The sequence below is a fragment of the Adiantum capillus-veneris genome, chromosome 4 (assembly GCF_014529385.1).
Source record: "Adiantum capillus-veneris isolate H3 chromosome 4, ASM1452938v2, whole genome shotgun sequence".
Classification (NCBI taxonomy): Eukaryota; Viridiplantae; Streptophyta; class Polypodiopsida; order Polypodiales; family Pteridaceae; genus Adiantum; species Adiantum capillus-veneris.
In genome coordinates, this window is record NC_140934.1 from 167,342,054 (window position 1) to 167,367,424 (window position 25,371).

The window sequence follows — 25,371 nt, forward strand, 5'->3', positions numbered from 1 at the left end:
GACTCCGGCTGTCTTTTATTTCGTTTTGACCTTCCGTCAAAGCAGTCAGTTGTTGTTTTGGTATTTACATCACCAAGAACGACCATTTGGACATCTTTCTGGCCTGTTGCTGGCATTTGCCCTAGTGGAAGAGCTTTTTCTTGAGTGGACACATTCCAACTCGTAGTTGACCTCTTTTGGATGTACCTTGTTAAATTTGCTGTCATTTGGTCACTTGGTTGGCCCGTTAGAGTATCGTGACGTTTTGCACAGTTTCCGTCAGATAGGGACTATAGGATCTGTTTTGATGAACTTTTTCATCGTCTAACCATTCAGTTGGTTTGTCGAAGTTATCGGCTTGCTGCCTATGAGTTTTGGCTCATTTCCGATCACTTTGGTTCAGGTGCCCTTTTGCAGGTCCTGTGAAATTAGGGTTTTCTTGGAGGCTTCCTTCACGCTTTCGGAGGTCATAGGCTTGATCCCTAAGCTATAGGAATTGTGCCTTTCAATTTTGGTTCCATTTGGTGGCCTCTAGGTCTTCCTAACAACTAGTCTACAGTATGTGTGCACAAGTTGTGATTGTGGTGCTGGCGAGGTTTTGCGACCAACTGAAGTAAACAACACTTAGAGTCAGTGTTGACGAGCATACCTCTCATATATGATGTCGATCTGGTGACCGTGCGCGATGGATGAGCTCTTGGAAGTCTCAACTGCTGTAGGGAGCTCTCTCTCTCTCTCTCACAATGGAAAATGACTCAAATGAGAGATTTCTAGCCTAGCCTCTCTATATGTAATCGAGACTCCGACACGAAATTTTTCCATCTTTTACCTGTGGCCATAACTTTTTGCGAGATGCGGTTTAGGCTCGCAAATTTCCTAATTTGGACCTCGGTTGCTCCAGTTCTACAATTTTTGCAGATTTCTCCTGTTTGGAGGTCCCGTCATGACGATGGTCAGTTTTGCCCTGTCACCTTTGCAGTCCCTATTTTTATTGTGTCTTCTTTACCTTGCTCTGATCGGGCGTCTCTTCTATTGTGTTTCCATCTGGATTACGGATTTTTTTTTCTATATTTTTTGCTAGAAAATGGCTAAAATAAAGCAAATAAATCCCAAAATAACCCAAAAATAGCAATTCTATCCTATAAAAATACCAATGAAAAGCAAAACACTTTGTAGCTCACTTTTCTCTCGTCTATGTACATTCTCACTCATAATCGTCAACCTTGGCCTATTTTTTGCTATTTTTCGACGTTTTTTGGCCAGATTTGACTCTCTTTATAGTATATACACATCCCTAGGGGCTCATATATAATCATTTGGTCCCCAATTCTGATTAATTATGAGGGCATATTCTTTTTCCCAAAATCACACAATAAAACGCAAAAATGGTTGAAAAATTAATCACAAACATTGCCCTCTAATATATGACGTGAGTCCGCATTTAGAATGCCTCCCCCCCTCCTAGTTGGAGTCCTCTCGGATGACAGGATATCGTCAAGGGTATGTGTTTTGCATGGGTGTGAACTCGTGCTAATGCAGGCTTTGTAATGTAGCCCTATATGCATGTACAGTCAATGCATTTAGAAAGAATTTATGCGGTGTAAGAGGAAGGTATAAATGATTCGCTTATTGGCATTTGTCGTTGAGGTTTCCTGTGGTAGCCTGAGTTGGCTAGCAGATTTTCTTTGCAAGAAGAAGTTGTAAATCTGCTACTCTTTGTTTGATTGTTTTCCACTGTTTTTGAATTGGCGTATGTGGATCCTTTGAAGTCGATATTGTTGTATATTTTGTTGCATGTTCTGGTGGAACATTCTTTCTTTTCCATTGGATGACTTGGGTCTTATAGATCCTTGTAGTTATTGTTGTGGATTCTACTTGTTTCCTCATGCTGATTGCATGATTTGGCTTGGCATTGACAGTTGTAGATAATTTTTCGGTGGTCATCTTTGGCCTCCATACTTGTGTTGTTGGCACGTTCTGAATTGGTAATTTGGGCCGCCATACCAATATAGTCCGTTGCGTATTCGACTGATTGACTATGGTTCTTTGAAGCTTTGCTGGTTGTTGGTGTTTTCTCTGTTCTTGTGCCCCTTTTTTACAGGAATTAGGCTGTTTTTCCTTATCCAAACTTTATATTTCCGCTTTTGTTGGAATTGTGCCTCGGCTAGATCTATACGCCGTACCCAAACTTTCCTGGTTCCCTGCATGGTTGTTGATTTTTGATAATACGTTTCTGGACATGTAAAATTTGTTTGTTGTTGGTCAATGCCTTGCGGATGTATTGACTCCTGTCTTCTCCTTGACATGTATTGGTCATATGATAAGAAGGGTTCTGAAAAGTTTTCATTTCGGAACAGTGCTTCATTAGTATCCAAATCAATGAATACCCTGTTAGCTTTCATCCATGACACTGCTAAGATACAAGGCGTTGCTGATCTACTTGGTGGCAGTACATGCAACTTTGTAGTGTACGGGTGTGCCTGCACTGTGATTGGTAATATAATAGACCACAACGTGGTCACCTCATCACCCGATGCTACTTTCAATCGGTGTGTCTCTGGGATCGTCCTCATTGGTCCAAGTTTCTGAAAGAGCTCAAAGCTGATGACACTCATTTTTGCTCCAGTGTCAAGCAATGCATAGATTTCAACTTGTTCTATGCCTGCATAAGCTTTTATGTAAGGACTACACCACGTATCTTCCAAGTTGTCAATGGTGCTATCCTCCTGAGCCCTAAAGTCTGTTATGGTCTTTTCTAATTCTTCGCTTTGTATATCCGCTTCGATTGTTCGGAATGTCGAAAGAGGATATTCGTCAGTCATCATTGGGGTGACCATGTTTATTGTCTTGAGAAACTGCTTTCGTTTAGCAATGCATTCCTTGGCTTCTTGTTATGCCTGGTCGTGAATTCTTTGTTGTTCCTGTCTATAGGCTTTTCCATAATGTAGTTGAAACAACATTTCTGGTGTTAAAGGTAGATGATATTTTTTTAAACGACATCCACTAATCCAGTTCGGCATTTCTTTTCCATCTAGAGTCGACAGTTTTACTGCTCCGCTGGACGATATTTCTTGGACCAAATAAGGCCCCATTCCCCTTTTCTTTAGCTTTTTGGCATGTTGTTTAAGGGTGTATACTAAGACATAGTCTCCCGTTTTAAATTCCTTGTTCTTGACATGTTTGTCAAAAAACTCTTTCTGTTGTCTTTTTTTTGCATATATGGCTGCTACAGCATTGAGTCATAACTCATCTAATTTTTCAAGGTCCTCTAACCATTCTGAAAGCTCATGCCCCGTCCAGTCCAATTGTGTGGCTACCCTTAGTGTGGGAATCAAAAATTCAATAGGCAATATTGCATTTAACCCATATACCATATTAAATGGCATAGTATTGAGTGTTGTTTTATATGCAACTCGATATGCCCACAATGGCGAATATAGCATTTGATCCTAGTCCGTTCTTGTGTCACTAACCAGTTTTGTAAGAACTGTGCACAATATTTTTTTTGTCGCTTCTGCTTGACCATTGGCTTGTGGATGGTAGGGTGCAGATTTGCGATGAATTACCATAAACTCATTTAATAGATGTTGGATAACTTCATTTACAAAGTGTGTCCCTCTATCACTCACCAGCTCAATGGGAAGGCCATAACGTGTGAACACATATTCATATAAGAATTGTGCCGTGGTTCTAGCGTCTGCTTTTGTTGTGGCTTCTGCTTCTGTGGCCACTATGATATATTGTGCTTGTGAACGATAGGCTGGTGGAGTAATGGGACCAACAAAGTCCAATCCCCATTTAGCGAATGCTCGAGCACTCATCATTGGTCTTAAAGTCATTTCGTCTCTTTTAACTGGTACCTTAGTGCGTTGACATTCATCACATCTTTTCACGAATTTTGCTGCATCTTGAATCATGGTCGGCCACCATATACCTGCAACCATAATGATTTTTACGGTTCTCTCTGTGCTGAAAAATGACCTCCTGCTATGCCTGCATGAGCTTGTTCCAATAATGGAAAGTAGTCATTTTCATGAGGAACTAACCTCAGCTGGTCATCAGTTCCTCTTTTATACAACTGGTCACTAATGAGGGTATACCTATCCGCTTCCATTTGTAAAGCCTTTTGTCTGGCTTTAGACCAATCTTCTGGCAACTCCTTATTAGTCAAATATTCCACAATAGCATGACTCCATGCGGGTGCTACTGTCACTTGGTATAATGTGGCATAATCCACAGTGGTATTGGATGTGCAAAAGTTGCATTTTTTGATGTAATTAGCTACATCGCCTGCCATTCCTGGCCAATACAATCCAAGTCTTCTTAATTGTTCATAGGTCATTTGATTTCCTTGATAAAATCCCCCTGTTTGTGTATGGGCTTCCTCTAGATACGTTTCGTACTCCTCTGGGCCTATACACAACCTTAGAATCCCATCGTGTCCATGATGGTACATTCTTCCTGCAAGCATTGTGTAATTTCGTGCTTGTCTAACGTCTTCCACCGTGTATTTGTCGTCAAAATTCATTCCATATGTCAGCAAACGGAATAATTTTCTCGGACCATTTCGGTGCCATCTCTATATTAAACAGGTATGCGTCTAGGAGATCATCATCTACCCCAGTAGCTTTTTCGTCATGTAGTAATCGAGAAAGGTGGTCTTCTCTTTGATGAGTTTTTCCTTTCTTAACTACTATCGTAAAATCAAACTCCAGCAACACAATGAACCATCTTACAATTCGTCCTGTGTTACAAGGTTTGTTTACTAAGTACAAGAGCGCCTGGTGATCCACAAAAAATGTGAATTTGTTCGCAAGTAAGTAATGCCGAAATTTCTTTACCGCATATATCATACCCAATCCTTCTCTTTCAGTGGTGGTATAATTCTTTTCTGCACTGTTGAGTTGTCTACCACCATAACTGATCGAAAAATCTCTATAACCCTCCCTGGTTGTGCTAATATACAGCCTATTGCAAATGCCGAAGCATCTACATGTACATGGAAGATCTTTGACCAATCTGGTACTTTTAGAATTGGTGCAGATACCAGTGCATCTTTTAGTTTCTGGAATGACTCCTCACATTCATTGGTCCAAATGAAGGGGGCGATTAGACTATACAAGGGTTTTTCTATTACAACGTATATGTAGATAAAACGTCGGTAGTATCCACAATGTCCCATAAATGATTGTACCTCTCGTACAGTGTTTGGTCTTGGCAATTCTATGATCACCTTTACCTTGTTCATCAATGGTAATTCCATTAGCCGATACTATGTGGCCTAAGATTTTACCTTGTCGGACCATGAATACACATTTTTCTGGGTCGAGGCAAATCCTATACGTTCTGCATTTTTCGAATACCTTTCTAAGATGATCTATATGGTCTTCTCTCAATAGAGAATAGACACACAAGTCATCCATGTAAATATCCAAGAATATTCGCAAGTATTCTTTAAAAGCATGTGTCATTAATCTCTGAAATGTAGTTGGAGCATTGGTCAAGCCAAATGGCATTACCCTAAATGCATATATGCCCCATTCTGTTGCAAACACTGTTTTGTATTGATCTTCTAGTTTGACCCCCATTTGGTTATAACCAGAGAATCCATCCATAAAGCTATAGGCTTGCTTGCCTGCTACTCGTTCCAAGACATGTTCAGTGATAGGAAGAGGATAGTTGTCCCTTATTGTTGTTGCGTTTACCTTCTTGAGATTCACACACACTCGTAATTTCCCGTTTTTCTTCGGTACCACCACTATCGGTGACACCCAGTACGTGTGCTCTATCTCATAAATAAATTCATCCTCCATAAGTTTGTCTATCTCTTCCTTTATCCTTTTGGCGAATGTCTCATTATATGTGTATGGAAGTTGTTTGCTTGGCTTTGCATCAGACTTCAGAGGGATTGAATGTTCACAAATGTTAGGATCCACCCCCTTAAAATCTTTGTACGACCATGCAAATACATCACGAAATTCCTTAAGTGTTTTGATCAGTAAGTCCTCTTCTTCCCGGCTTAGATCTGTGGCAATGTAAGCAGGTCGAGGACTTTCTCCTAGCTCTGCTAAGTCTATTTTCTTGGCGTTCTCTGGCCCATCATAGGACTCATTTGATTTAGGCTCTCTCATTGGTTGCTAAACCACCAATCTTCTTTCCTGAATGGTGTACTTACAATAGTGAGGAGGTACATCTATCTGTTTACTCCCATCACCAGCGTTCGTTCCATCGCTACTTTCCATTTCGGTTGTCCATACATTTTTAATTTATTGTTTCAAATCATTGTATCTCGTTTTCCGTTCAATTTTTGTCATAATTGGATCATCAGAGACATCCAGTTTTTTTGTTGCAACTCTTTTTTTTGCCTTGCTTGTTTTCTTAGGTTTCAACAGTCCGGACTTAAATCCTGAGTCTTCAGCAGACTTAAGAAATCTTCCTGACACTTTATCCTTAGCACAATCAACAACATGAATGTTCATAAGGAGCTGTGTCTTACCCCTGAACTCCGGCATAGGTCTCCGCCTAGTTGGTAGATTGTTATATTGGTGTCGTTTACTCTTGTATCTTTTTTGGCGTCTCTCACTTTGGTTTGGGAAATTGTAGAAGACGTCATTGTCTTGTTCTTGATGGTCGTCTCCCTCCGTATTTTCCGACTTCTCGTCATCCGCATTATCCTTGTTTTCACATTGATAAGAAGAATCATAAAATTCTTCTTCCTCCTGCTTGATTTCTTTAGTGGGGATGTCCACATAGCCCACTATCTTAATCTCAAGTTTCGTTTCTGTTTTATTGATCCTCATATTCTCAGTATCTCCATCGTTCTCGTCTTCCTCCAAAATTTTGCTCAACATGTAGTACGGTATGATATCGTAGCCATTCTCGTCACAAAATTTGGTGGGAGTGACTTCATTGACGCATACATCCAATGTAGCCAAAATTTGAGACCATTCTAGGGGTTCGAGCTTCTCTTTAGGAAAGGGTTCTCATATATAGGCATCGTGATCCTCTCTAGTTTCCTTTCATTGTGGTCAAATTCACTACATTGAGATGCTCCACACATCCATATCTCCTTTTTCTTATAGAGCCACGCTGGGACTTCTAATCCACTAATGGTGGCTGAGTCAAATTCTTCCACAGGTGTTCTCGTGACATCATGGTAGCTATGATTTTTCATGTTTACATGTGTAGTACTTTCAGCATGTCTTAGATACAAATAATCATACCCCCAATCCTGCACCATCTTGAGTTGCCTCATGAACGGCCTACCAAGGATAATTTCATAGTTGTTCTTCTTGCCGTAATCTACTATGGCAAAGGTATGTTTGTACTCTATGCCACATGAAGATACCACAATTGCCTCAAGAAATCCTTTAGGCCTTTCTATGTGCCCATCCGTCAGTTGCAATTTCATTCTAGTTGTTTGTCTTGCTGGTCTTCCCCATTTTTCCCATAGCATTTTGGTCGCAATGGCAATGCCAGCTCCGCTATCAAGTATGGCCTTAGTCTCTATGCCGTTATACTCAACTGGTAGGGTTGTGTTGCCGTCTTAACCCTCACAATACTCTCCGACCTTGTTGAGTGGCACTGGTCTAGTGTTGACTTTCTTCGGTTATGTGTCATTAAGCTCGGTTTCGAAGAACTTAAGAGGCATCCTTATACCAAATTTTTCAAGAGATTTGCCCACTTCCGTCCACATGCTTGGCCTAATTTTTAACACTTCTGCCAATGTGATTGTACACTTGACCAGAGTGGTCAAAAAGTCTGTCAAGATTTTAGTGTCCAATTGATTTGACTCGCGTATTCTTTGAGAAGGTACTCTTTGAATTTCTGACCTTGCCTCGTAGTCTCCCATGTATGGTAGCAAAGTTCTGAGTGATGCCGTTCTGCTAGCTTTCGATGCAACTGAACCATTATCCCCTTGAAATGATTTAGCGTCTAAATACCATGGAGGCTTATTCAAGTTTAACTCCAAGCGCTGACTCGATTGTTTTTGTCTCATATTTTTCTTGAGCTTTTCTCACCGTTTCCCATAGCTCTTCAGGCCAATTTTTCTTCCACAATAGGGGTATATGGTGGAAAATCTTTAAGTGATTCATCAGTGCTTTAAGGCACGATTCTTGCATCCTCTACATCTAGCAAGGATTTAACGTTTTCTATCTTGTCAGGTACCCTTTGTTCGGTTTTGTGAGGTGTTTCATTGTTTGGTGTTTTTATTACTCTATCTCTTCCATAGGTGGAGGCTCCAGTAAAGCTTGTGCAGTTTCAATCAGCTGTTTGCACATCTCTAGTCTCTGTTTTTCTATCTCTGGATATGGATATGTCATCCACCTTTGCTCTAGAGTCTGTCTGTTCTTCAATCTTGCTTCATATGCTTGCAAGATTGCATCTAAGGGTTCATTGACCTTATCTACTAATACCGACCCTCCTGAGCTTGCGCTTCTAGGTCCCTCCGTTGATTTTAGAGAGTCGGACTCTCTTTGCCGTTTAAGTTGCTCTCGAGCTATTGTTAGCTCAGCTTCTACATCTTTCTATTTTTGCTCACGTATAGCTTTCATTTTCACTCTTCGTTCTTTCCAAGGATTATCACGACTGACGCTAGACTTGTTGGTCTTGATTTCTTCTTGATTTTCATCGTTACTCTTGAGCTGATTGTCATTTTTCCTTGTTTGGGCTCTCGTCAAGACCTTAACAGGAATCAGAGTTTCGTTTTCTGACCCTCCACTGGAAGGTAGTTCTCCTAGCATATTCAAAGCAGTTTTTTCTCCTTTGCTCAGATTTTTAGGGCAATCAAGGATCAAGGGAGTAATTCCACACTCGGTGCAATATGCGTTGACCTTAATGATTTCATCATGAGGACAGTCCCTCAGCCAATGGTCTCCACCACACTTGTAGCATGGTCCCTTAGGCTGTTGAGGTGCTCCTTGAGCTCCTCTTTGTTGGTGTGCAAAACTCTGCCCGCTCATGCCTCCATTGGCTATGAACAACAGTGTTCTTTCATCCAAGCTATATCTTCCTTCCCCCGCTGCATGTGCAGCACTTGGTGGTCCTGTAATTCCTATCATGCTCCATGGTTCTGGTGTAGAGGGTTCTTCCGGTGGATAATAGACAGAGTTTTCCGCATATCCATCGGGCTCGTCGTAGTATGCATGCATAGGTACCAAATCCTTCTCATCCGACTCAGTTACTGTGGGTGTGTATCTTATGCCGACTGGTCGTAATCCTGGTAGGGGAGGTTGTTGTCCCAACACTGGTTGTGGTCTTTCTACACCTATAGGTCCTGGTAGGTTTCCTGTCTAATATCTAGGCATCGGTGGGACTTGAGGGGATGTTGCCTGAGCTTGCGGAGCATATGGTAGTTCTCTCACATATCCCTTGTTATAATAACACTCCTCCATCCCATGGTAAGTCCATTTTTGTTCAATCGCACACCATTTTGGTTGTTTAGCTTGTGGTTTGGAATACAAGTTAATCTTTTTAAGCACTTCCTCTACAAGCTGCTCTTGGCTCACCGCTACTTCTCCTTTCGGTGTTGTCTTAGCAGACTTGCTTCCGCTTTGTTGTGAGGAGGAATCATCGTCGAGATCCTTGAACTCACCCTCTTTGTAGACCGCACAATTGTCCACAAGGTATAGAGCCTCCTTGGTTACTCATTCAACGTCGTGCTCCTTTTCATATGTAAGTCCTTCTGGAGATCTGCATTCCTTAGTCCTTGGATAAATATAAGCATAAGTCTGGACTGAGTTGGCGTTTCTTCCACGGGGCAGAACTTAACATATATTTTTAATCGCAGGGCTGCCTTTCGCACAGACTCTCTATCTTTCTGTTTGAATTTATGGATTTGTGAGACTGTATTATGAGCTATTCCCCTTTGTGAGAATTCCTCGTTAAACTCGTCAAACACGTCCTCTAAGGTTAAACCAAATCCTGCAAATTGGGTAGGAAAGTATAACACCTCTTCAGCTCTAATTACACACACAAAGGCTGCTACATGATCTCTCGGATCCCTACTTCCCGTATATTTCTTGTTTACCCATTTTTGCACTTGAGAAGGTCTATTTCTACGATGGTATACAAATGTCATCATGGGATATCCCCGTCCTAGTCGATATACCTCCTCTCGTCTTCTTTAGTGGCCAGGTTCCTCTCCCAATGGTGCTCCTAAGCCATAATTTCTAACAGTCCTCGCAAGAGATGGTTCATCTCTCTGAACTCGTTCTAGGGGTGGTCTTCTAGGCTCTATTGACCCCTGAGTCTTTGGCTTACTCTCTCCTTGATACTGTGCATAAAGTGGTGGTTCTTGTAAATCCCTTAGCCCTCGTGCGGTTTGATAACCCTCTTGGGTTCGGTCTTGTTCTAATGTAGCACTCTATCGAAGCCATGCCTGCAATGATGGCTGAGTAGCTGGTTGGTCCTGGTAGTTGAAAGTCGGTTGTCGGGTAGAATGTGAGGTAGCGTCATACTCTTCTGAAAAGGGATTTGTCAACTTGCTAGGGGTGTAGTTGGCTCTTGGTACTTCGTCGGGGCCATAGGTTGATGCTCCCGGAACTGTTGCCTTTTCAACCTCTTCTGGGAGAATACGTTTGTATTCTCGCCTGTACCTATCAACAAAAACAATATCCTTCCCCCTAGCAGTTTCATAAGAGAATAAGTAAAGAACCTTGTCTTTTCTTAATTCGTTTGGGTAGGGTTCCTTGCATCGAAAGTAAGAGACTATTCCCTCTCTTTCATGCTTGTAAATCCCCGCATTCTCATTATAGGTTGGGACCCTGGTTGTTTTCTTTACAAACTCCTAAGCATCCATATGCAATGTAGGCCACCATATTCATGCGGTTAAGACAATTTTTGTCGTCTTATCGCCTGAAAAATTGCCTCCACTTATTCCTCCATGTGTGTGTTCTAGAATCAGCAGAGCAGGTATTCGCTTTCACTTGCACAGATTCTTAGTTGATTGTCCTCTCCTACCTTATAGAGTTGATTCCCAATTAAATTAAAGTCGCGAGCCTCCATCTCTATAGCCCTTTTTCGTGCTTTTGTTATGTTTTCATGAAATGTCCTTGTTGTTAAGAAATCAATGATATATTGATTCCATGCAGGTGCAATGTTTACCTGAAATAATGTCACGTGATCCACTGGTCGTTTGGCACTACATATAGTACAATTGTTAACATAAGTGTGTGTGTCAGCATACATAGTTGGCCAATAAACCCCTAATTATTTCAGTCTCTGGTGTGTTTTCATTGTTGAACAATGAAATGCACAATCCTGGATGTGTGCTTCTTGAAGATAACACTCAAATTCCTCCGGATTTATACATAATCATAGAATTTGGTTTGAGCCTACATGATACAGTCGTCCTGCAATCAACTGGAAGTTTTTTGTTTGTCGAATTGTTTGTTGTTTAGATTTGTCTTCCTTGTTATCAAATCTACCTCCAAAGGAAATAATGCTAACAATTTTCTGAGACCATTTGGGTATCATTTCAATATTGAAAAGAGCGTCACGTATGTCATCATCTACTCCTTCAGGAGCTTCCCCGTTTTGCAGCCTTGAAAGATGATCCTCTCGTATATGAGTTTTACCCTTTTTGACTACCACTGTGAAGTCAAATTCTAACAATATAATAAACCAGCGTACAATTATTCCAGTATTGCATGGTTTATTTACCAGATACTTGAAAGAGCTTGATGATCTGTGAAGAACAAAAATTTGTTCGTGAGCAAATAATGCCGAAATTTCTTTATAGTATAGATCATTCCTAACCCCTCTCTTTCAGTGGTTGTGTACTTCTTTTCTGCACTATTTAACTGTTGTCGGCTTGCATAACAAACTGGGAAATCCATTGTTCTATCTCTAGGTTGAGCCAGAATACTCCCAATTGCATATGCAGATGCATCAATGTGAACATGAAATATCTTTTCCCAATCTGGTGCTTTAAGTACAGGTGCTGATACAAGGTTTTCCTTCAGCTTTTGGAATGAAGTTTCACACTCCTCAGTCCAGTAAAAACTGACTAATAAACAATACAGAGGTTGTGCAATGACTGTATACATATATATGAATCTTCGACAATATCTGCAGTGTCCCATGAAGGATTGTACTTGTTTGGCATTAGTAGGCCTGGGTAAGTCTACTATGACTTTGATTTTGTCTAGGTCAGTGGTTGGTTATGCCATTTCTTGAGACAATATGTCATAAGATGCAGCCTTGCCTAACCATAAAAATGCACTTTTCCGGGTTAAGACAGATTCGATATGTTCTGCACTTCTCAAATACCTTTTGTAATTGGTCAATATGTTCCTCTTGTAGAAGAGAGTGTACACAAAGATCATCCATATATATTTCTAAGAATATTCTCAGGTATTCTTTGAACGCATGAGTCATTAACCTTTGAAAGGTAGCTGGGGCATTGGTTAAGCCAAAAGGCATAACTCTATACGCATATATTCCCCATTCTCTGGCAAACGATGTTTTGTGTTGATCCTTTATTGCAATTGCCAGTTGGTTATACCGTGAAAACCCATCTAGAAAGGAATAATCCCGTTTTCCAGCCACTCTCTCAAGTACAGGTTCAGTGATCGGCAAGGGATAATTATCCCTTATGGTGGCTGCATTTACCTTTTTGAGGTTCACACACACACGCAACTTTTCGTTCTTTTTGGGGACAACCACAATGGGTGACACCCAATCTGTATGTTCGATTTGTAGATGAATTCAACATCCATCAGCTTGTCAATCTCCTCTTTGATTTGTTTAGCAAATGTGTCATTATATGTGTAAGGACGCTGTTTGCTAGGTTTGGCATCTGATTTCAATGGAATTGTATGTTGGCATATCGATAGATCAACTCCTTTGAGGTCTTTGTAGGACCATGCAAACACATCTTTATACTTCTTGAGAAGTTGTGTTAGCAGTTCTTCTTCTTCAGGCTCTAAATCAGTTGCTATATAGACCAGCTGAGGCTTTTCTCTTGGCTCCGCGAGGTCTATTCGTTTTGCATTTTCCAGCCCATCATAAGATTCCTGGTTTATTCTTTCCTTGGCTGGTGGTGTCATTATGATTTTTTTGTCCTGGATGGTGAATTTTCGATAGTGGGATGGTACATTCATGTTTTCTTTTTCTGACTCCTCCTTATCATAACTTTCTCCCTCCGTCATCCATACCTCTCATAATGACAGTTTTACTTCTTGGTATTTCTTTTTACGCTCCAATTTGGTCCACTCTGGGTCTTTTGTTTTTTCCTGTTTTGATTTTTGAGATTTTTTTGATTTTGTTTCTGTTTTAGTCTTCCATACTTGTTTTATTTCCTCTTGCGTTTCTTCCCTTCGAACTTTTGAGAATCTGCCTGATCTTTGGTCTTTTACACAATCCTCTGCTTTGACAAGCATTAGATAGTGAGTTTTATCTTTTATCCTAGGCATAGGGTTTTCTCTCATTTTGTTTTCTGCTCGTTTTTTCCTATAGCGTTCCTGGCGTCTAGGGTGCTGATTGGCAAAATCATAAAACTTGATATTCATTGTTTTCTCCCCACGCTCGCTTGAGCTGTCCGAACACTCGTTATTTGCATCGTTATTTACCTTCAGATGCTCAGAGGAGTTATAAAACTCTTCTTGTTCTGGTGGTTACAATCTCATCTCCTCCTGGAATAAGGCTTACCATGTAATTGGGTAGCACATCATAGCCATCCTTATCGCAAAATTTTGTCGTTGGTCTATCTGTAATGATACAAACATCCAATGTTGCTAGTATGTGTTCCCATTCTATAGGTTCTAAGACATCTTCGGGAAAAGGTTCTGGAATATAATCCTTGTCCTCAATAGCTCTTTCTAAGATGAATTCCTCTCTTTTTAAGCTCCCACAATGTGAAGCTTCGCACATCCATAGCTCTTTTTATTTCCCTAACCATGTTGGACCCTGCCAATGTAGCTAAATCAAACTCTTCCACTGGTGTCCGGTTCACATCTTTGTAACTATGGTCTTTTAGGTGTATTTTGGTTGTAGTCTCGCCATGTCTGAGGTATATGTGGTTGTAACCCCAATCTTGGACCATCTTTAATTGTCTCATGAATGGTCTTCCCAAGATGATCTCGTAATTGTTCTTTTTGTCAAAATTGACTATTGCAAATGTATGCTCATACTCTATTCCGCACGAGGTCACAATTACTTTTTCTAAAAGTCCTAGAAGCTTTTCCATGAACCCGTCTGCCAGTTGCAATTTTATTTTGGTAGCTCTCAAAGCCGATTTTCCCCATTTTTTCCAGATTTCCTTGGTGGCGATAGTGACTCCTGCTCCACTGTCAAGAATACCTTTGGAAACTACTCCTTGGAATTCTATTGGTAGCATGATGTTTCCATCTTCTCTCTTGCAATACTCTCCAACCTTGTTTAAAGGTACTGGCCTAGTGTTTGGTTGAGGCTTGTCCAATTCTCTGATCCCTTTTTGAAGCTTCGAGGTGGGGTCTTTTACTCCAAATTTTTCTAAGCATTTGCCTATGGTGGTCCACATGTTTGGTCGTAACCTCAGGAGTTCGTCTAATGTGATTGTGCATGCCACAGGGGTGGACAATAACTCAATCAACCCTTGTGAATCCATCACTCTGTTAGAAGAAAGTCTTTGAGATGGGATTGCTATCACCTCAGACTTGGCTTCATACTCCCCTAGGTAAGAGGGTAGAGTTTTTAGCGAGTCTGGTTGGCTGTGCCCGGAACTAATTGATCCCTGGTCTCCCCCTTGTGAATGTATATCAAAGCTCATTTATGATCTTGCCTCAAATTATTCAATAGGAGGTAAGATCTCATTTTTCTCTTTTCTCGTGCTATTCATTTGGTAACTCACCCTATTGGTTTCGTTGGCATCATGGATTTGCTTCCACAGGTCATCTAGACTGTTACAATCCTTACCCATTTCCACCAATGTTTTAGAAAACCATCAATTGTTTGATCTGTTGTATTTGGCACTATGATAGGTTCTCTCCTAGACTCAGAGGCATTCGTGAGTCTCTCCTTCATGTCTACTTGTTTCTCTAAAGTTGGTTTGATAAGGGTTGGAGCTGGTACTTCATGCCAACTTGCAGGTTTACCAAAAGGGTTTTCTATAAAGGATTGACATGTTTCAATCATCTTTCAACACATTTCCAACCTCTGTTTTTCTATTTCTGCATATGGATAAGTCATCCATCTTTGCTCTTGGGTTTGGTTGTTCTTGAGTCTGGCTTCGTAAGCTTTTAAAAGTGCGTCTAACTGCTCATTTACCTTTTCTACCAATACTGATCCTCCTGATCCTGCACTTTTGGGTTTTGCTATTTGCTTGGGTGCTATGGTTGCCATAGTATGTGAGCTTAGACTAGCTAGATCCTCTAACCATTTTAATCTATCCTTTGTGTGTTTTAACTCCTCGGATAAAGCCATTTGCTCTCGTTCTCTCCTGGATTTCATCCGCGCCTTTCTAGCTTTCCAAGTGCTTCTCTGATTTTTCATTTCTGAACTTGGGGCATCGGTTTTTGGCTCTTCAAATATGGGTTCATTCCTCATTCTTTGAGCTTGGGGTCGTGTCATTGCCTGAATAGGTATTACTGTCTTGTTTTTTGACCCTCCACTGGAAGGCACTGCTTCCAGCATGTTCAAGGTAGTTTTTGCTCCTTTGCTTGGGTTCTTAGGGCAATCAGGAATCAAATGAGTAATTCCACACTCGGTGCAATATGCGTTGACTATAATGATTTCATCATGAGGACAGTCTCTTAGCCAATGGTCTCCACCACACTTGTAGCAAGGTCCCTTAGGCTGTTGAGATGCTCCTTGATCTCCTCTTTGTTGGTATGCATGTCTCTGACCGCCCATGCCTCCGTTGGCTATGAACAACAATGTTCATTCATCCAAGCTATATCTTCCTTCTCCCGCTACCTGTGCAGTTGTTGGTGGTCCTGCACTTCCCATCATGCTCCAAGGTTCTGGCGTTGGGGGTTCTTCCGGTGGATAATAGACATGATTTGTAGCATATCCATTGGGATCTTCGTAATATGCATGCATAGGAACCAAAGCCTTCTCTTCTGGTTTATTTACTGTTGGTGTGTATCTTATGCCGACTGGTCGTAATCCTGGTAGGGGTGGTTGCTGCCCCAACACTGGTTGTGGTCTTTCTACACCTACAGGTCCTGGTAGGTTGCCTACTTGATACCTAGGAATCGATGGAATTTGAGGCGATGCTACCTGAGCCTAGGGAGCGTAAAGTCGTTCTCTCACATATCCCTTGTTATAATAACATTCCTCTATCACATGGTTTGTCCATTTTTGTTCAATAGCACACCATTTTGGTTGTTTAGCCTGTGGTTTAGAATACAAGATAATCTTTTTTAGCAATTCCTCTACAAACTGCTCCTGGCTTACATCTACTTCTCCTTTTGGTGCTATCTTAGCGGACTTGCTTCCACTTTGTTGTGAGGATGAATCATCGTCCAGATCCTTGAATTCACCCTCCTTGTAAACCGCACAATTGTCTACAAGGTAAAGAGCCTCCTTAGTTAACTCATTTAAGGTCGTGCTCCTCTTCATATGTAAGTCCTTCTAGAGATCTGCATTCCTGAGTCCTTGAATAAATATAAGCATAAGTCGGGACTGAGTTGGCAGTTCTTCCACAGGGTAGAACTTAACATATCTTTTTAGTCGTAGGGATGCCTTTCGCAAAGACTCCCCTTCTTTCTGTTTGAATTTATGGATTTTGTGAGACTCTATTATGGGTTATCCCCCTTTGTGAGAATTCCTCAATAAACTCGTCAAACACCTCTTCCATAGACTCAAAGTCTCTACTCTCCATAGAGTCAAACCAAGTAGCAGGATCCTCCTCTAGGGTTAGTCCAAACCCTGCAAATTGGGTAGGGAAGTCTAACACCTCTTCAGCTCTAATTACACGCACAAAGGCTGCTATATGATCTCTAGGATCTCTGTTTCCCGTGTATTTCTTGTTTACCCATTTTTGCACTTGAGAAGGTCTAATTCTACGATGGTCTACAAATCTCATCATTGGATCTCCTTGTCCTAATCGATATACCTCCTCTGGCCTTTGGTAGTGGGCGGGTTCCTCTCCCAGTGGTGCTCCTAAGTCGTACTTTCTGACGGTTTTTGCATGAGATGGTTCATCTCGTCGAGCTCACTCTATGGGTGGTCTTCCAGGCTCTGTTGACCCTTGGGTTTTTGTCTTACTCTCGCCTTGATACCGTGAATAGAGGGGTGGTTCTTGTAAATCCCTTAGCCCTCGTGCGGCTGGATAACCATCTCAATTTCAGTCTTGTTCTAATGTTGCACTCAGTCGAAGCCATGTCTACAATGATGAGAGTTGCTGGTTGGTTTTGGTAGTTGAACGTCTGTTGTCGGGTAGAATGTGAGGTCACATCGTACTGTTCTGAAAAGGGATTTGTCGATTTGCTAGGGGTGCAGGTGACCCTTGGCAATTCTTCCAGGGCATATGTTGATGTTTCTGGTATTTCCTTTTCTACCTCCTCTAGGAGAATACGTTTTTATTCTCGCCCATACCTATCAAGAAAAATGGTATCCTTCCCCATAGCAATTTCATAAGAGAATAAGTAAAGAACCTTGTCTTTGCTTAGTTCGTTTGGGTAGGGTTCTTTGAAAAAAAAGTAAGAGACTATTCCCTTGCTCTCATGCTTGTAAATCCCCACATTCTCATTATAAGTTGAGACCCTGGTTGTTTTCTTATCATACATAAAAAGAGCTTCAGGTCGATCAATGTTTGGAGGTGGTTCTTGAGTCTCTGAAACCAATTTTCCTTTTGCCACGTTATCTCCATATCTGTTGTAATCCTCAGGGTTACTAACTATCAGATAGTGGTTCCCCTTTTCGTCTCGGAATCTATCTCCATCATCATAGACTCGAATTATCTCCAGTCTCTGAGCAGTCCTTTCTTCAATACAAATACACTTGCGTCCTTGATAGTCAGAATAAACTAGGGCTCCCCTAGAGTTTGTTCCTTCTAAGAATATTATAGTGAACTTGGAATCGTTCAAAGGATTTAGGGAGGTGCTTCCTCCTAGCATTGGTTCTTCATCGGAGAAACCTCCTGGCTGTTGACTACCCATCATGATCGGTGCTAGTGGATCTAGCCTTGCCTGAGTTACACTCTCCTCGGTGGACACTAAGCTACCCTAGTCACCTGCCACATTTTGATCTCTAAGAATGTGTCTTCTTGATCTTAAATTCATCAAAATTAGCAATGCAACTTAACAAAATCCAGTTCCACTCACCTGGAAAAGGATCAGTTTCTGCACAACTTCTTTGCTGCCGAATATACCTGTGCACAAGCGTTTAATTTCGGAAATCGAATCAAAGCATTTAACCGCTAGAGGTGGTCTTAGTAATGATTGGTATAACTGGAGGGTTAATCCCAACCACTACTATGTTTTATACACTTTTGATGTTCTGGATTAGGTCTGCTAATCGGAAACTATACTTCCCTCAGATGCTGGTCAATTTACATGGAAAGTCTTAATTCCATCTTTTCTCCGTCAAAAGGTCAAACAAGGTCCCATTTCACTTCTGAAAGAAGTTCTGGAACTCTTAAGTCAAATGGAACATCACTCTATGTCCTCAGTCAGCTTTTCACTTCACTAAGCCCCAGTAGACATCCTACACGTAGGATGACTCCTGCTCTGTTTTGCCTGGTTTCTGCACTATAGATTCCCCTTGATGTGCTGAGTCCACAACTATTTTCACTTTTTGATTTGGACACCTACAAGCTGGTCAATTGATCAGAAATCTGTTCCAGCAGCCTGATGTTGGTCTGACCAGTCAAATCAACTCCAATTTGGACCAAATTTGACTAGGAGGATTGTCTCATGCTATACAACACCCTGTTATGTCTACAGTCAGTTTCTGGCTTCAATTTCATGTAGTAGACATTCTACGCGTAGCATGTCTAACTGCTCAAAATAACTTCAAATGCAAAGCATAGACTCCCCTTAAGGTGCTGATCACTTTGGTATGCTCAAAGCTGGGTTTGGAGTGCTAAATCACACAGAACACATCCTACGCGTAGGATGTCTATATGGCCTGTTTGACCCCAAACTTGAGCCCCAGCTTCCCTTTGATGTCAGCAACCTAGTGCTAAGCTTAGATTTTGGTTTGGATTTCAACAGATCCCAATTTTAGCTATTCTAGCCCTTTTCAGTCAAAAATGCTAAAGTCTGCTTAAAACCCAATTTTCTCACCCTATCGAGATGAAAGATTTCTTAGGCACTCAATAAATCATGCTCATGCATCCATTGAGATGAAAGCTTTCTCAAGCACTCAATAAATCATGCAGATCATGCTCATGCAGCCATCCTATGGTTTTGGCCTTAAAATAATGCCTTGGCACAATTTGGGTAGGATGTCTGGCAATTTCTGTCTATCTAGCCTTATCCTGTCAAGATATGGTCAAACTTCCACTTTCCAACTGAAAGTAGGGTAAAACCTACCCTCTGAACACACCGGTCAACTCAGAATTTCAAAATTTCCACCAGATCACCATGTAGACAACCTACACGTAGGATGTCTCCTGGCTTAAAATTTAATTTTTTCCTGACAGAAATACTCCTGATGCTCTGCAGCTCTCTCAGAAACACACATAAACTTTTGAGCTTCACTTCATCTTTCAAACACTCTTTTGCGTCTTTTACGACCTTGTGATGAGCCTAACAGCAAATATAACATCCATGAAGTGCTCTAGATCATAAATCATGATGTCCTACTTACTCTACTCCTACTCATCATGTGAGATGGTGATATTGGTGTTTTGGTTGCTTCCTGGCCTCTCCAGACTCTCAAGCTCTCCTTTCACCGTCTCTACCACTCCAACTCCTATTCTCTACACCATAACTCAACTAATACCTAAAACTATCTAAGTCTACCTAAGACTACCTAAGTCGAAGGATCTAGGCCAGACACTCGCTCCCTAGACTCCCTCTAAGACCTAGAGAGTCCTCCACCCTCTGATCCTATCTAAATGTAAAACAAGACTCTGGCAAGCCAGAGAATCCCTATTCTCACGGACTAGTCTCGGTCACCTACCTAGGGTTTTTGTCCCCGGCAACGGCGCCAATGTTGGCGGGTACACCACGATGGACGTCAGCACAGCGAGAACTCACCTAACAAGATTTGACAGCTAAGTACGAAGCTCGACCCACAAGCATAGGGTGTCAACCTACACTCGACCGACTCTTGACTACTTCCTACAGAGGTCTCTACCCAATGTCTAAGCTAGAGCCTTCAGGAGTGCATAAGAGGATATTTCTTGCAACGCTTGCAAGAGCCAAATACCCATCAACATTCTTGAAACGCCACAGAACTTGAAGGAGACCCTACTAACACCAATAGGTCACTCTCCCTAAGGTCCATGAACCAAAATCCCAACCCTAAACACCTGGTACAAAATCACGTAGCATGTCTGGTCAAAATTTGCAGGTCGTTGCTTCTGAAAACTAAAGTGCCTAATGTGTATCTCTACTCGATGAGAACGCGTGGATATGTTGAAATGCGAAAACAAACAATGTATGCTCACCAAATCACCAGATGTAGCTCATGGGTTGAGTTCGCAAAACCAGACCGTACACCCGCAATGTAGGTATTGGCGCGTAGCTCTCGTCGAGGGCAACACGCTGCACTTCTCCGCACTCGATTCCGACCACTGGTGCACGTGTAGCGTCAAGATGAAACTCTCACTCTCTCTCGTACACAGTACGCTCACTCACAGACAGAACTTTTCTAAAAATGACAAAGGTTCCTTTTATCAAGGTCAAAAGTGGTATAAATACCTTACAATCTCAAACCCTAATGTTCCAATTTATTAACCATCTACTCAATCTAAATGTCAAAAATGGGATACAATCTGGAAGCTTCTGTAAGCCCCACTATTTACAAAGGTGAAATGACGGGTTTTCTCAATTAAAGAATAATTACAAAAATAATATTCCGCCAAGCAATCATTCTCCGTAGGGTGTGTCTAGCTGCTAACAGGTGCTTGCCGACTAGGCAGCTTGAGGTGCGTGTGGGAACACTACTCAAGCTTGAGGTGCTTTGTCATGCTTGCTGACTAAGGTGCTTGAGGGTGAGGTGTCCAAAAAGTGAAATCCCATCCTTACAAAATAGGGGCATAGCCCAAAAGCTAGAGGGATGAGAGAGAACACACTCACTCTCACACAAGGCAATCTTGGTAAAAATGAAGCAAATAGGACACTTGTCAAGATCCTCTTTATAATGCTCTCATCGTGTGCCTAAAGCCTATTGTTTGGCCTCCCAAGGGCTCTAATGATAAATTAGTTAAATTAATTAATTGTTTTTATATTTATCAAGTCCTCTCTCTCAAAGGTTAAAGGGGGACAATTTGTCCCAAAACTACCCTTGTTTCTTGTTATGCATCTGTGTTGGAATTAGGGTTGCAGAGAAATGCTCACAGCTTGGAGAAGATGAATGAAGCTCAAGGAACGCAACAGAGAGTGTGTTACTTCGTGTGCAATGGAAAGATAGATAGCCCTAGAGTGACGGGCGTATATTCAATGCTCAGGGGAAAAGACCTCCTAAAGAGGGAAAATCTACCCCGACGGTCCTAGTGTGTTCACACACATCACTACCACATGTATATGGTAACAAATACCCCTTGGAGTGATGCGGTGAACGAGAGCTGGCACATGAGTAAAGGGAAGTGCCATGCCCTGAGGACATGATCAATCCACAAAGGGGAGTAAGCCCAAAGCTTTGTAAGTATTTCCATGCAAAGTGTGCACCAACCATTTTGGCATACCTCTAGCCTGCTCATTTTCAGCCCTTTCCTCATCATGTACATTTGCATTAGTAACAGGCGAATCTGTAACATTTTCAAAAACCCCCATAGGTTGTATATTTGCCTCATTGGAACTTACATTTGTATTTCCACCACAGAAAAGAGGCAACAAAGTGTCATAAATGTCCTGTGAGCTTACATTACTGTCTCTAGTACATGACAGCAAGGGCTGAACAAAATCTTCCACAAATACTACATCCCGTGAAACCAGAATACGTTTTGTTTGCGGATGATACAACCTGTACCTTTTCTTTTAGCACTATAACCAACAAAAATACATATGACAGCCTTATCATCCAATTTTCTGCGTTGTGTTTGTGGCACCAAAGCATATGCCAAACAACCAAAACCACGCATGTGCTCAATAGAAGGCTTTCTATCATTCCATGCTTCATATGGAGTAATAGACTGCAAAGATTTCATAGGACACCTGTTTAGTACATAGGTGGCACACATGATGGCCTCAAGCCAAAAAGAATGCGGCAAAGCTTGACTTTTGACCATACATCGTGCCATTTCCATAAGTGACCTATTTTTCCTCTCAGCAACACCATTTTGTTGAGGTGTATAAGGCACTATACATTGGTGTTTTATCCCATGACTAGCCAGAAATGCATTGAATTCACGAGACATATACTCCCCCCCCCTCCCCGATCGGAACGGAGGGTGCCCATAGTACATTTCAAGACATTTTCAACCATAGTCAGAAATTGTTTGAAGCACATAAAAACTTTGAACTTTGCTTTAAGCGGAAATACCCATGCATGCCTAGAGTCATCATCAATGAAAGTCACAAAGTAAAGTTAATTGCCCAAGGACGGAGTTTGCATGGGCCCACAAACATCACTATGCACAAGCTGCAACCTGCATGTGGCGCGAACTGAACCATCCTTTGGAAATTTAGAACGCTGCATCTTACCCAAAATACAGCCTTCACAAACATGTTTTACAGGTGGTTCAAGAGGCGGCAAAGAATCAACCATATCAGATTTCTGCAAACGCAACAAACTGGCAAAAGTCAGATGACCAAAACGTGCATGCCAAAGTTTTGCATCTGAAATAGCCCTTGAATCTGCAACAGTATTTGCAAAATTTTGCCCACACTTGTCATACAAAGTGAGATTATACAGCCCACTGCACAAAAGGCCATATGCAACAATTTCATCATCAAAACTGAGATCATGAACTGTACATCTGTCATACACAAATTTGACTACAAGTCCAAGTCTAGCAAGTGCGGATATAGATAAGAGATTCTTCTTGATCCCAGGTACATAAAGTGCATCAACAAGTGTGAAGGAAGTGCCATTTGCAGCAGTAAGCACAATCTTTCCAACTCCCTAACCGGATAAGAGGCATTGTTGGCACAAGTGACTGAATTCCCATGAGGGACAAACTCGAGAGACACTACAAGAGGTTATGTGCTCTTGTGACGCTCTTAGCGACGGAAATACACTGGGTTTTTATAACCCCCGGCGTCGCTATAAGCGTCGCTAAAAGCGTCGCTACGAGAGCGTCGCTATATGCGTCGCTATAGGCGTCGCTATATAGCGACGCTTTTAGCGACGCTTATAGCGACGCTCTCACAGAAGAGTATAGCGACGCATATAGCGACGCTACAGAGCCATAAATAGCGACGCTTATAGCGACGCCTGAGAGAATATTTTTTTGGTGGCAGGGCATTGAATGCCCTGCCACCCATCAACCATATTGTACTTGATTCACTTTTTAAAAAAAGTGCAAAGGTAAATAATAGACCCAAAATAGTCACCCACAAGACGCATTGTTTGCAAAATTGACAATTGTACACATCATAGACAAACTGAATTGATTGGCAAATGTAATAATGACAATTGTACAACATCATAGGCATAAAGAATTGATTGGCAAAAGGAATTGCGGTGACAAATGTAATAATATACATGGTTCAAAAAGACGTATAAAATCCGTCTCATGATACATAAGCTATGAGAAACCCTAAACTAATGCTATCTAGCTACGGCTAAACTGACGTCGTCTAATCAGACGTCTCATCGCGTCCAAGCGGCGTATCTGTCCGATTCTGCAAAAAAAGACAATAAGACAGTTTTCAGTAAGTATAAACATATAACGACATTTATAAAACAATACAAAAAATAAAAAAGAGTAAACCGTAATACTAACCATGCCGCTGCGAGAACTGAGAATGTCCATCAGGGCGTTTAAGCCCTTCCTGCCTGCGTACTCGCGCTCGTACGGTGTGGGATCACGTCCTGTCATCGACCACTGTCAAAACATACAAAGATTTCATTATGTTAGAACTAAAAAACTCATAAACCCTAAACTATCGAACATGCATAAAGAGCAATGTGAAAAGACTTACAAAATCGGCCTCAAATGATGCCCATCCACCGCTCCCCAAGTGGTGCGAGCTCCCTGCCTCTACTCGCGCTCTGGCTGCATCTTTTTGTTGCTTCCACTTGTCGGGATTCTCGCGCGCTGCTTTCTTCGCATTCTTCCAATCTTCTTTGGCCAGCCAATCTGGCCTATTCCACCCATTCTTGATTGCTTTTTGCACTTCGGAACGCTTGTGTTTGCAGTATTCGCGCATTCGAATCTTCATCAGGTCTTCATTGAAGCGCTGATCCCGTGTTGGAACGGGAAACTCATCATGAAGTATGCTGATGACTCTGTTTTTTAAATCACTTGGTACTTCACTCCATTTGTTTAGTATATAGTGTCTAAACAGCTGAGAGCAAAGACCACGCATGCGCGAGATCACATTCTTGCCGTCATCATCCATGATGATGCCGCCGCTGATGTCGACGGAGTAAGGCAAGCCCTCTGGCCGGTGACGCGTGAACCTGGGTGTCCCGGCAGGGGTCTCTAGCGGCGTGTCGATGGGGGTACGGACGTCAGGTGTCTCCACCGGCGTCTGGGCCCCGAAGCGAGGAGTGTCGAGTGGGGTGGCTCCTGGCGGAGTAGGTAGAGGTGTGTAGCTTCTAGGAACAGTCAGCCGTGCAAAACCTGGCGTAGACGGCGATGCTGTGGCTGGTGTGGGGGCGGGCAAAGAAGGGGAGGGTAAAGAGCCTCGTCGAACACGAGGCGGTGTGGAGGCATCGGTGGCGGAATCCCCACAACAACCGCCACCGCCACCACTAGAGCGCCGGTGTCTAGAAGAGTGTGACGCTCGTCTCGTCGACGCCGAAGCTTCGGAGCGCGCCGAATGCTCCGAAAGAGAGGGAGATGCGGATGGTGTAGGAACGCGCGATGATGCGCCAGAGCGATGACGCTCCACGTACCACTGTCTCTGCTGCGGTGACAAAGAAGAAAGAAACTCCTCATCATCCATACCTGCATTAAACACACGAATATTTAAACTTAATATTGAATGAATAGAGTAGACAATGACGCAAATACCATTAAATACAATGACGTAATGACGCATATAAATACAATGACGCAATGAATCGAGTGGTAGAAGAGGCAAGTCGAAAACTCAGAATTTTCAATCAAAAGAGCTAGAGCTTTTACAGCACGGAGCAAAATTGTTCAAATACAATATTTGTGGCTTTAAGAGATCTCTCTCT